Genomic DNA, 12,013 nt, shown 5'->3' with positions numbered 1-12,013 from the left:
AAAAAAGGTTTCTTAAAAAAAAAAAAAAAAGTGGCAATTTTTTTAATAAAACAACAGCTATAAATAAATGTAAATATAATAAGTGGATTTACTTGCAAGAAAAACAGATAGTATTTTTTTCTTTTCATTTTTGTTTTCTCCAGTTTTAAACTGTGAAAAAAAAAAAGAGAAAAAAGAGAGCGAGGAGTGGGGTGGGAGGCACAGGCAGAGGGTGGGGGGTTGGTGGAGGGAAACCGGGGCTCCCATCTCTTCAGGATGCTGCTGGGGGCGGGGGGGGGGCATGGGAGGCAAAAGGCGAGGGCAGCGTGCCGAGGGGGGGGTGGGTTGGCTGGGGGGGGGGGGGCGTTGGGGGGGGCGGCACTCGTGCACACGCGTGTCCGCGCTCACCGCACACGCGTGCCCAGGCGGGCGCACGTTCTCCTGTGAATGCTCCGGAGGCTCCCCAGGGCGGCCGCGCACCCCCCGAAATCGGCCCGGATCCCCTTTAGGTCCTGCCGGTTGGGGCTGCAGCCGTGTGGGGGCACGGCAAGGACCATCCAGCCGCTCCGCCCCCCCCCCAAAAAAAATCGCTCCTGTCCCTGCCCTGGGCAGAGCCAGCCCGCCCTGACCCAAAGCTGGTTGATGGCCGATGGGTCTTGACACACGTACCCCTCCAGCTCCCACCCCACAGAGGACCCCCCCACACACCTGAGCCCCCCCCCCCCCGAGTCCCAGCAGCCATGCCAGCGAGAGGTGCGAAGCCGTCGGGCGTCTCCACTCCCGCTGCGTTTTGTCCTCGTCCCCCCATTGCCGGGGGGGGGGTGTGTGGGGGGTGGGTGTGTGTGATGGGGTGGGTGTGTGTCCCAGCCTGCTGTGGTCTCACCTGCAGCAGCGAAGCCACCTGGGCCCCCGCCATGCCCCCCCGCCCCCTCCCAGACCCCTGGCCTGGCCGCAGCCCCCTCCCTGGGCACCTGCGGGGGGGCCAGGAATCATTTTTAACCCCGCTCCCCCCCACACACACACAGTGGCCGCTGTGGATACAGGCGGGGGGGGAGGCGGGGGGCAGGGGAGCGGGGGGGGGGGGGGGCTCTCTGACACCCCGTGAGCCCGCCAGCCAGCTCAGGGCAAGGACAGGGCCCATTTTCGGGGCTGCTCCCCAAAAGTGGCAAGGCATGAGGCCGAGGGTTTGCAGGATGGGGCTGCTGAGCCCTCCGGCAGCTCAGACCCACTTTTCGATTTTTTTTTTTTCCGTCCCTGTTCCTGCCGCTCCAGTTTTGGGAGCCGCGCAGTCCCCCGCTTCGGGTCCCAGCGGGGTTTCTGCTTAAAAGCAGCCTGATCGTCCCTGCACCCCCCCCTCCACTGCTGTAACCCCCTTCCTCCCTGCTCCGGGGCAGGGCGGGGGGGGGGGGGGGGGGGGGGGGCAGCAGTGGGAGGGGGTCACCCCCCAAAAAACATCATCACAGGGCAAGAGGAGGATGCGAGTGGCTTGGCCGGGTGCCCAGACCCCCTCACTGCTGAAATCCCCTCCCGTGATCGCCCCCCTCCCAGTCCTCTCAAAAAGGTTCACGGGGGAACCCTCCCCGCTCCCAATGCCCCCCAAGGAGTAAGTTAAAGCCGTTTTCCCGGACCCCGGCACAGAGGGAAGGCGGCGTTGGGGTTTACATCCCCAGCCGCCCTCGCCCGCCCGATGCCCCGTGGAGCTGGGGAGCATTCACAGGGCAGGGCTCACCCCCCCCCCGGGGCCAGGCGGGATGGGGAAAGCGCCTGCGGGAAGTGAGGGCTGGCGGGGGAGCTTTTTTCTGCGGGTGTTGCTCATGTCCAGCTCAAACCAGTACAAGAAACCGACCTCCATTTTCTTTATTTTGTGGTTTTTTTCAGACTGTTAAAAAGAAAAAAAATTTTAAAAAGAGAAAATGACAAAAAAAAAAAAAATCCTGGTACATGAAATAAAGATTTTTTTTTTATATATAACTTGGTCCTCGTTTATGTGGATTTATTGGGGGGGATTTATTGTCCCACTGTGCTGGAGGAGTACCTGGAAAGCACGTAGCAAGAGTGTCAACTCTTGCAGACGGTTTTGTCCTCTTTGGCAATTCAGCAGGTGGTCTTGCTTCAACTGCTCTTCTCAAGCCGGTCTTCAAGATACAAGGAGGAAGGACGAGGCAAGAGAAGAGGGGTTTGCCACAACGTTTTTTGAAGTAAGTGCAGGTAAACTCAAGTCACACGTGTGGGCTTTCCCTGCTGCCCTCTCAAACATCTGCTCCAGCCCCCAGCACTGCTGCTCCTGTCCCGTTCCTCCCAGGGTGGTGTTTCCACAAACGACGATGCCCCAACTCCCACCCGATGTAGTGGCTCTTGAGGTGGCAAACCAAAAACCGCTGGCGAGCTCAGCATTCTCACAGGTTCGAGGGCTCAAAAAGGAAAGAGAAAAGAAAGTGTGCCTAGTGTTTTGGGGGGTTGTTCAGCCACTCGTGATTTCTGGCGATTTCCTCAGTAGCTGGGTTGGCAGTGGCTACCTGGTGAAAATGCTCAGCATCAGAGGACGGAGCAGGGGCTTACTCACAGCCGGAGCTGCGGGGTCGGGAACGGGTGAGGTAGCAGCAGATCAGGGAGGCAGGAGCCCTGCAAAGGGGATCCGGGTCCTGGTGTGTCCCCTCACCTCCAGCCCTACCGCTGGCAGCAGGGGTGTCACCAACGTGCCGAGATCCTCTCACCCTCCGCTGGCCTCCCGCTTGCCATGGGACCTTCCATGGTTTTCTGGAGCAGACCGGGATCCCCCCCTCCCCCAGACCCTGTCACCACCAGCTCAGAGGGGTGACAGGGAAGGCAGCCACCTGAGTGACAAAACCCCTCCAAAGCGCGGCCCACCCAGCCCCTCCAAGTCCCCCCTCTCCTTTGGGTCCCCCGTAGCGCCTCACACCCACCCCGCACCTCCCCAGCCTGCCCGTCGGCACACACAATTCATGGGCCAGCTGGCGGGAAGCTTCACCGCCGAGATAATTGGGGGCATCTGCCGCCCCATTTCTGCTTCTCCTCCGGGACCCTTCCCAGGAGCAGCCTCGCCAAGAAGGAGGGCGTGAGGAGGGGGGAGAGGCAGCAAAGCGGGCCAGGCGCCGGCTGCGGGGGGACGCTGGGGAGCTCCCGGTCGTACCATGCACACGTCTAGGACGCAGCCACCTCCCCACCCTGTCTAGCTCACAGACCCCCAAACCTTCTCACCCCCTTCTCATCCCCTTGCCCAGCTCTGAAGCGGCCACCAGTGCTGGGTGCCCCCACCCAGGCATGGGTGGGATGAGCTGGAGAACCACCCCACATCTTCTCCATCTTCCCTGAGATGTTTCCAATCCCAGCCTGCTGCAGAGGTGGGGGCAAGAGTGTGCTCCCTCGCCACCCCCCTCCTCTCTGCCCATGCCAGAGGGGCACCGGAGAAATGCAGCTCCACTTCCCATGTGATACCCTTCCCAGAGTGGAGGGGGTGCAGGTCTCAGCCCCCCTACACGACTCCGTGAGGTGTTCCTTCCTCACAGGATGCAGATGGTTTTGCTTTTTCCTCTCTGTTTCTCCCCTTCTTTTTCTGGCTTTTACAGGATGGGGCAGAGGAGCAGGAGAGGCAGCGAAACAGCACCAGCCTGAAATTAGGCTTGGGGAATGCTGCTCAGATAGGGCCAGTCTCCATGCCATAATAATTAATACTCATACTCAGCACTTATACAGCACTTTTCATGTTCAAAGCACTTTACAAACATTAACTAATTAATCTGTCACATTAAGTGATGTCTTAAAGGAGCAGCATTGAAAGCAAAGGGCTTGTGCGTGGGTGGGAGCCCTCATTCCCCCTCATTCTCCCAGGGCGCATTAACACTGGGGTGAGTGCGAGACCCTAAAATGTTAGCCAGTATCCCTCCTGGGTCCCAGTGCTCACCATGCCACTTGCCTGTCTCTCCCAGTGCTGGCTGCATGCTCTGGAAGGCCCTGGGTATACCAGGGGTGAGCAAGGCACCACAGTCTTCTCCTCCACAGCACTGAGCCGCTGAGGTCCTGAGGATGCTGAAGACTTGTGACTGAGAGGTCAGTTAAAGTATTTGGGTTGGAAAAGTCCCCTTGCCCCAGTCCCAAGCCCCAACAGTGGGAGAAGAGAGCCAGCAGGCGCTTTGCAGCGCATCAAGAACAGAGATGCAGAAGGCAAAGCCTGGTCTGATGCCTTCAGCCAGGTCGCTGTCACGCCCCAGCCCCGGCACCTCTCTGGGGGAAATGGCCATTCTGTGCTTTCAGGTATTGGAGGAAAGCAGTGCCCAGCCCTGCACGGGGCTGATTTCTGACAGCCCCCTCCTCTAAATCTGAGGACACACTCTCAAATGCTGGCCAGAGATGGGTGGAAGGCAGGCAGGGAGTGTGCTGCCCCACTCAGATGCTGAAGCAGTCCCCAAGGATGGCTCTGGCATAGGATCCGAGCTCGGGAGGGCATACTCTGCCCAAGGGATGTCAGACAGCACTGGAAGCAGTGCCAGGTCTTCTCTCACCACCGAGGCAGCATGGCCAAAGTGGGGGCTCCTTTTGGGGGACCGTACGGGGCGAGGGAGTGCTTCCTGCTGAGTAATGTCCAGCTCCTGGCACTGGTGGGTGTGTCGTTAACGCGTGCTTGCTGCTCCTCTGCTGCCTCTTTTGTATAGACCACAGCCAGGGCTGGCTGGGTTTTGCTTCTGTGGGTGACGCTCTGAGAGCTTCTCACGTGGGGAAACCCAGATACTTGGCTGTTAAATTAACACCAGGCATTTAACAGCATCATTTAAATGGTCTAAACACCTAGGAGCGGTAATTAGTAATAATGGTTTGGTGAGGGAGGAAATTAAGACCCAGGTGTGGAGCCCAGTACTTTTCTCTGCAGATAATTTTTAGTGCCAAATGACTACAGAGAGAGTCCAAGCATCAGACACACGAGCCTACTGTCTTGCTTGTGTGCGAGGATTGACATGGGGGAGGAAGAGAGCCACATATCTCACCTTTCAAAAGCCAAACACTGAGGCCAAGGATGGAGAGAGGCTTGAGAAGAGCTGATGGAGAAAGAGGGTCTGTGAGGAGGTATGCCCAACCTAATGAAAGCTGCCAGGTGAGCAAGGCTGGCAAAGGGCAGGCCAGCTACATGTCCTGGAGGTCTGTCAAGGGTAGAAATGGCTCCAGACATCACGGCATCCCCTCCCCAGGTGCCTTCCAGCTGCCGGTTGCTCCTCTCCTCCTCTCGCCAGGCCCTTCTGGACATCTCCTGGAGAAACAGAAAGAAGAGGCAACAGTTTTGGTAGGGAAGAGGGGCAGAGGGATGGTAAATTTTAAGAGTAGCCAGTGACCTATACAGATTAAGGGGATATGAATTAAATGCTGCCAGCCTGAGTTGTCCCTCCAAGAGTGGAGAACAAGCCATCCCTCTAGCTAAGCTGAGGCACAGAGCTGGACCCTGCAGGGGCTGCTGTGCAGTATGCCGCTCCTCGCTCAGGCAGGGTGTTTACAAGAAGTCCTCACCAAACCAAGCACGCCTACACCACGTTTTGCTGGCTCTGCACAGCTCCAGAGCAGCTGCGCAGCCAAAATGCCCCACAGAGAGGAGGAACTCCCCTCCAGCCCAGGAGAGGGGACAGGGACCTGTCTCCGGGACACGGGAGAGGTCCTAAAAAGACCTTTTCCTGCAGATCTGTGCCCACAAAGGTAGGGAGGACATCTGTGACATCCCAGTGTTCATGGTGGATACTCCATCCTAAAGCCATCAACCACTGGCTGGTAGAGGGGTGCTGAGGACCTGCCAGGCATGGAGCTGCAGTGAGGACCCTCCCAGAGGAGCCAGGACCCCGATGGGCCAAGCTGCTTCCCACAGGCACAGCAGCAGAGGCAGGAGACTGGCGGCTGGGTGCTCGCCTAGTCCTCATCTTCCTGGGCTGCAAATCCCAGCTTTGACCAGGCTCCGGCAGAGCCAACACAGATGTGAACCGTTCTGGCAGAGTGTTGTCATTTGTGCCAGTTTTACGCCGCAGAGAGGAGTAACTTGTGAATGACGCCAAACCCTGCTGGCCTCATTTCACTTGCCCTTTACTGAAACCTCTGGGCCTCGCACCCAGGCATGGAGAGACAAGGGTGCAGTGGCCCGTGTGTGCAATGAGGTGCCCTCAGCGTCCTCCGCCGTAGTCAGCTCTTGACATTGTGGAAAGTCCGCAGCGAAGGAGCCGGCTGGCCTGGCACCAGCAGCTTCAGCAAAGGGGTCAAGATATGCGAGTATGGGCTGAATCCCAGAAACAGATCGGCAAGGGCAAAACGCTGGGCTTGGGAAAGGGTTTTCTCTGCTGCTGCTCCTCCTGCTGCTCTTGACCCCCTCGGGGATGGAGAAAACAAGGGACTTTGCTCTCTAGGGACCTGTCAATCAGCATTCGCCACCACCGTTTAATTTGCTGAATTTATGCCTGCCAGGAGCGCCGGCCTGGCTGCCTGTTCCTGAGCAGGCAGTGCCATCCCGTGGGATGAGCTCGGCACAGCAGCCGAGTCTCAAAGCCGCACCGCGTGGGAGCCGGAGCGGCCGCAGAGCTCCCACGGGACACACTGCGGTGGGACCCTTGCCCAGTGCCCCACTGGTGCACAAGGGTGGCCGGGGACCATTTCCAGTCTGCCAGGTCTCCTCGTTACCCGCCTCTCCTCGTTTCCCCTCTTCTTTCAGCAGGAAAGCTCAGAGGGGATACAACGACGTAACTCACCTGGATGTGGGAGTTTGGCTCACTCCCAGCCAGGACAGGCTCCAGCCAGCCCAGGGGCAGGTATGATTTTCAGAGGGGAGGGCAGACAACAAAGCTCTCACCCTGAGCTTGGTGTGGCCATGAGGTTCGAGGCAGCATGTCCCAGCAAGCTGCCTGCTGGCAGCAAGCGTCCCCACCTCTCCTCCCCTAAATTTTGCAGCTTCCCTGGTCTCTGGCTGGTGCCAGGCCAGGGATCATCCAGGAGCGTTCAGCAGAGAGACACTTCACAGATACAGAGAAAAGCGCAATCCCACAGAGCAGTCCAGGTCAGGGAGTCTCATGGCTGCCCCACATCTCCGCCCAGCCTTGCTGATCTCCCCCGAGGGCTTGGTGCTGCTCGTGGGCCTTTTTGGGGAGTGAGCAGTGCAGGGCAGGTCCCTTCCCAGCCCCTTCTGCACAGGCCACAGCAAAGCCCAGACCTGACCTTGGGAATCAGCTGTGACCTTGGGAAGTGCCTCATCCAGAGGGACAGGCTGTGGAGAAGGAAGAGGAGAGAAAGAAAGACCTTGAACTGCTGCAGTGGGAACTTTCTGGAGCACGGCTGAGAGCGCACATCCTTCCCGGCTGCCTCGGGGTGCCTGACGCCCGATGGGGGACATACGCAGCACGGCTTTGCCAGAAGGGACAAAAGCGCCCGGCTGACTCCTCCAAAGACAGAAGAGAGCAGATGGTGCTGAAATCTGCTCAAGAGGAGAGGAAGGAATTGCCCCGAGGCTCTGCACTCCCTGTACCCCGAGAGGCACATTTGTTCCCAGCCAAGCATGTCGGCCAGCCCCATCTCTGACTTACCGAGGGGCAGGGGAAGGAATGGCAACCACAGGCTCGTAGGGCTGTTGCATGACCCTTGCTGCTGTTCTCTTTTGTGGGGACATTCCTGAGAGTCCCTGGGAGGGCAACAGGATGTTATACAAAGGTAGCATCTGCATTCAGCTCCTCACTGCCTTGATAACTAGGTCTTGTGCAAATGGGGTTCGACTCTGCTCCCTAGCAGAAATCGCTCGGACTCTCCTTCTGCCTCCTGATGTCCTGCTTAGGCCTCTTTGCCTGGCTAGCATAAACAGTAAGCTTTCCGGAGGAGGGACCAGCCAGGTGGGAGCATTTGCAGAGCATGTTTAGGCCCAGAAGATTCTGATTTTTCACGGAGGTTACCATAACACTGACGATGTTGAAGGAAATAACTCTGAGCGCTTCTGTGCTGGGCGAGCATCCTTGTAAGAAAGCCCATGTTGCCTGTGGTTCTGCTCACACATACCAGGATCCTTTTCAGGGCAGTGCTGAATATAATTCAGGCACTGGGGAACCGCAGAGCACGGAGCAGGGCTCCTGTAGCTGAGAGGCAAGCCGCTAACTCAGTGGTGAGGAGGCAGGGTGTGTCTCCTTCCCTCCATCACGCGGGGTCCCATTCTCTTCCCCGCTGTTGGTCCAGCTGGATCTAGGCAGCATTTCTCAGATGCAGCAGTTGTGACCTGCTTCTCCCTCTGTTGACACGGTTCCCCATCACCACGGTACCTTGTTTCCCTCATGTATTTCTCCTCCAGTGAGGCAGGGAAATGTTGTCCCTCCCTGCACAGCATGGAGGTGCCAAGCTCCCCCTGGGAAGGCTTACCGGGGTGGCCTGGAGGACAGCCACAGAGCAGGGATTTGCAGCTCAGCCTGTGAACTCCCAAGCTCATACCCCAACCACTGCACCAGCCTTCCTCTCCTTCTGCAGGCTCGAAGCCAGCAGAGACGCTGCCGGTGCCAGCTGCTCTAATTGAGCTTTGTCGAATAAACTTGTGGAATTAGCCTGTTGGCTGCTGGGATAAAATCCAGCGCTGAGTGCAGATCAAAGGAGGCAATCTTGCTGACAGTTTGTGGGGAGACAGCCGGACCCAGGCTCCTTCTACAGCTCTGGAAAGGGCAGTGTTCAGCAGCCGAGGATGACAATGGAGCATGATGCCTGCTGCCTCTTCAACGATAGATGTGGTCCAGGCCCTGATGGTCAAAGCTACAGAAGCCTTGGGAGAGATCTGACAGTGGTGACAAAAACAGTGAACGCCAGGCAAGAGACAGACAATTTCTGGGTGCGCCATAAATTTGGGGCTTTTCCTGGTAGGAAGGAAGGAGCAGACAAAGCAACGCCAGTCTCTAAGCCCAGCCTACAGAGGCAACATGGTTGAAGAAGGGGAAGCCTGCCCTTGCCAGGTTTCTGTCTGTCCTTGAGGACGAGACGGTCCGGCCCACCAGCCACGGGGAGAGCTCAGCATGGCAGGAGGAGGAAGAGGGAGAAATCCTCGCCGCAAATGCACTGCCTGCTACCAAGAATAATAAACTCAGCACTTTCCCTACATGGACCTCACTGTATGGACATGGCTGGTCTGAACACACACAGCAAATCTGCCAGGTGCCACCTGCTCCCAGCCCTGCTAGATCGCACAGGCAGCAAATTAAAAATCAGATTCGCAGCACGTGCACAGTAAAGTTGCTTTATGGCCATTTTTCCAGGGTTCCTGAAAATCCAATCAAGCATTTCCCCGAAAAAGCTGGTGAGCAACTGCCATCCGAGGGCAGGTTTACAATTCAGCCTCCAGGGCACCCGGGAGAGGGATGAAGGCGCTGGAAAGGAGGCCATGCATCGCAGCAAAGCACTCGGCCTGGGAGAACAGCAGACTGAGAAGGCAGACGAAAGTGCAATGGGAAAGCTGGGATGCGAAGAGGAAGGCTAGGGAAGGACGGAGGGCTTCCCAGCCTCTGAACACCGGCCTGTGACAGGAGCCAGTTCATATACGGCCAAGGTTGTTCACCCAGGAGCCAGCAGTGAGTTCTGCTGCTTTAAAGACAACAACGATGACTTTGAAAGAAGAGTCTGACCTGAAGAGATGTGTAAACGTCAGGCTTCTCCACAGGGGGAAGGCGTTATGACCAAAGACTATTTTCCTTGGTTTCTGGGTTTGTCAATAAGCCCAGGGCAGTGGAGACTAAGCATATGGCGTACGGTATGTTTGTAGTTTAGTGAGGAAAAATAACCCAACTGGCTATTTTTGATGAATTTGTTCTAAGAATTAAGAAAGGAACTACTGGAAAATAGTGTTTTAATGTGAACATTAGTCTTCCAGTCCTCAGCTGTCTCTTTGAGTGGAAGTACAGTCACACAAGCTGGAAAGCAACCCCTGGATTAAGGCTTTTCACAGCGTCTTCAGTCAAGACAGAGGTGATATATTTTCTAGGAAAGGCCCCTAATGGGCTGAGAGCTTGGATTTGCTTTCCTTCATTTAAACCCAGCAAACCTCTGGTAACAGCGCCTGAGCTGTGTTTTGTCCTCGCTCAGCAGGAGGAGGCTGCTGCTCAACGCAGAGCCAGCTCAGAGGGCGACAGCTCTCCAACGAGCCCCAAAACGCAGTGGAGGGTGACAGCAGAGAAGGGTTTGGACTGAAATGACGGTGCTGAAATGAGCGCTGCTTTTACAGATCTGCTAACACCAGCACAGAGCCCAGAAACGGAGAAGTGGGAGACAAGAACAGAAAACCAGATGGGAGCAATTTATCCTGGCTGTTCTCATGAGCGTCTTCCAGGGAAGAGTGATTAGCCTTATTAAGTGATTAAGTGATTAATTAACTGATGAACTGAAATTATGGATCAAGGATCAAATGATTGCAAGCAAGTGTATTTTGAGTACTTTTCCGGGAAACAACGTATCTCACGTGCCTTTAACGCAAGGCAGAGGCCAGGCGGCGGACTGTTCGCGGCAGCGGTGCGCGGGGCCGGCGAGAGAGGACGAGAGGCACAGGCAGCTGCGGGGCCCCGGCCGCAGCACGGCGCAGGAGATGGGATGTGCAGGGGCTGGCATAAAGCAGGAAGCGAGGCAGACCCACTCCCTCCCCTCTTCTAGTAAATTTGACCTAAATGTGGCAGCAAATCTCACCCGCTTCAAGAACGGACTTTTTTATTAAAACGTTTCTTCCCCTTGATAGGAAACTGGAAGGCTATGTCCATGCCCAGAGGAGCATTTATCTCGCACCGGCCACTCCCTACACATGCTCTCTCCTCCGACCCACACATACACACAACTCTGTCCCCAGAAAAGGTAGTTTGATGGGCCAAGACCAAACTGAACATGATCCATCATCTCTGGGAGACAGCAGCAGCGTTACAGTCTCTTGTAAGCACCTGAGGCAGGCTCAGGATTAAAGATGAAGCTGTGGAAAGGAAGGGATTCTGGTTTACCAGACCATTTATCATTGCTTCTCCTCATTCATTCCTTAGTACAGTTTACTCTTCAGAACTTCTTGCTCGTTTTATGACCACCTCCCAGGCAGCCAGTCCCTCTGAGCCCATCCAGCCCATCGCCCCGGCTCAGGAGGGTGAGGGACAGGCACCGTGGGGGTTACCTGGAGTTGGGATCACACCAAGCCACCGCCAGCAACCGCAGAGGCTGTTCCAGAACTAATGATGTTTGTCTCCAAAAAGGCTGTTTAGGTGAGACAGTTACAAATTGTATTTTATAAACTGTATTTCTATAAGTGGATTTTTTCGCTAGCGGGGAAAAGTGCTTTAATAATCCCACTTCTGATTAATGGCAGGGTGTCTTGGCAAAGCAAAGACTGCTGCGGCTTCAGTTCTTTCTCAAGGAGGAATTACAAGTGGTAAATAAAGAAGAAAATGCACACCTCTGCCTGGAAAATATTGATCTAGACTCTTCTTAGGTAAGAGATAGCCAGCAAAATTCTCTAAAGAGTTAGTTTCTGTTCAGCCTGTGAGCTGAAGCAATCTGTAAACTGATCCTGCTCTTTTTACAAGTAGAGAAAATTTCAATCATTCTGGCATGTGAATATCTGAGATATAATGATTTATTGCCCTCACTCCTGAAGAAGAAATACTATCCCAATTACAGAGACAGAGATCTGAGGCACACGCTGTATTAAATCACTGGTTCATGGTCTCCTGTAGAGCTGACTCATAACTTTCAGCCCTAGGTCTTCCCTCCAGCAGGTCAAGGAAAGCCATCAGGGACAATGGAAAACCTTGAATACCACATTCTGAACAGAGCAAAGGCAAGTGCAATTCCCATTCTTCACACATCTTTACCTCTCAAAGTCAAGTGTTTGACAACAACCTCTAAAATACAAAGGCAGTTGAATGATCATACAACTACAACCTGAAAAGCACCTGCTTTTGTACAAAACCATTGCACAGCTTGGAATATATTTTTATTTCAAGAGGCTGTGTGTGTGAGAAAACTAAGAGGCACGGCATTAAGTCATGTTTCCTGTCCTGACACATGGCTT

The sequence above is a fragment of the Tyto alba genome, unplaced genomic scaffold (genome assembly GCF_018691265.1).
Source record: "Tyto alba isolate M040663 unplaced genomic scaffold, T.alba_DEE_v4.0 Super-Scaffold_2, whole genome shotgun sequence".
In the NCBI taxonomy this organism is placed as follows: Eukaryota; Metazoa; Chordata; class Aves; order Strigiformes; family Tytonidae; genus Tyto; species Tyto alba.
The sequence above is the reverse complement of the archived record's forward strand: the minus strand, read 5'-3'. Positions refer to the sequence as shown.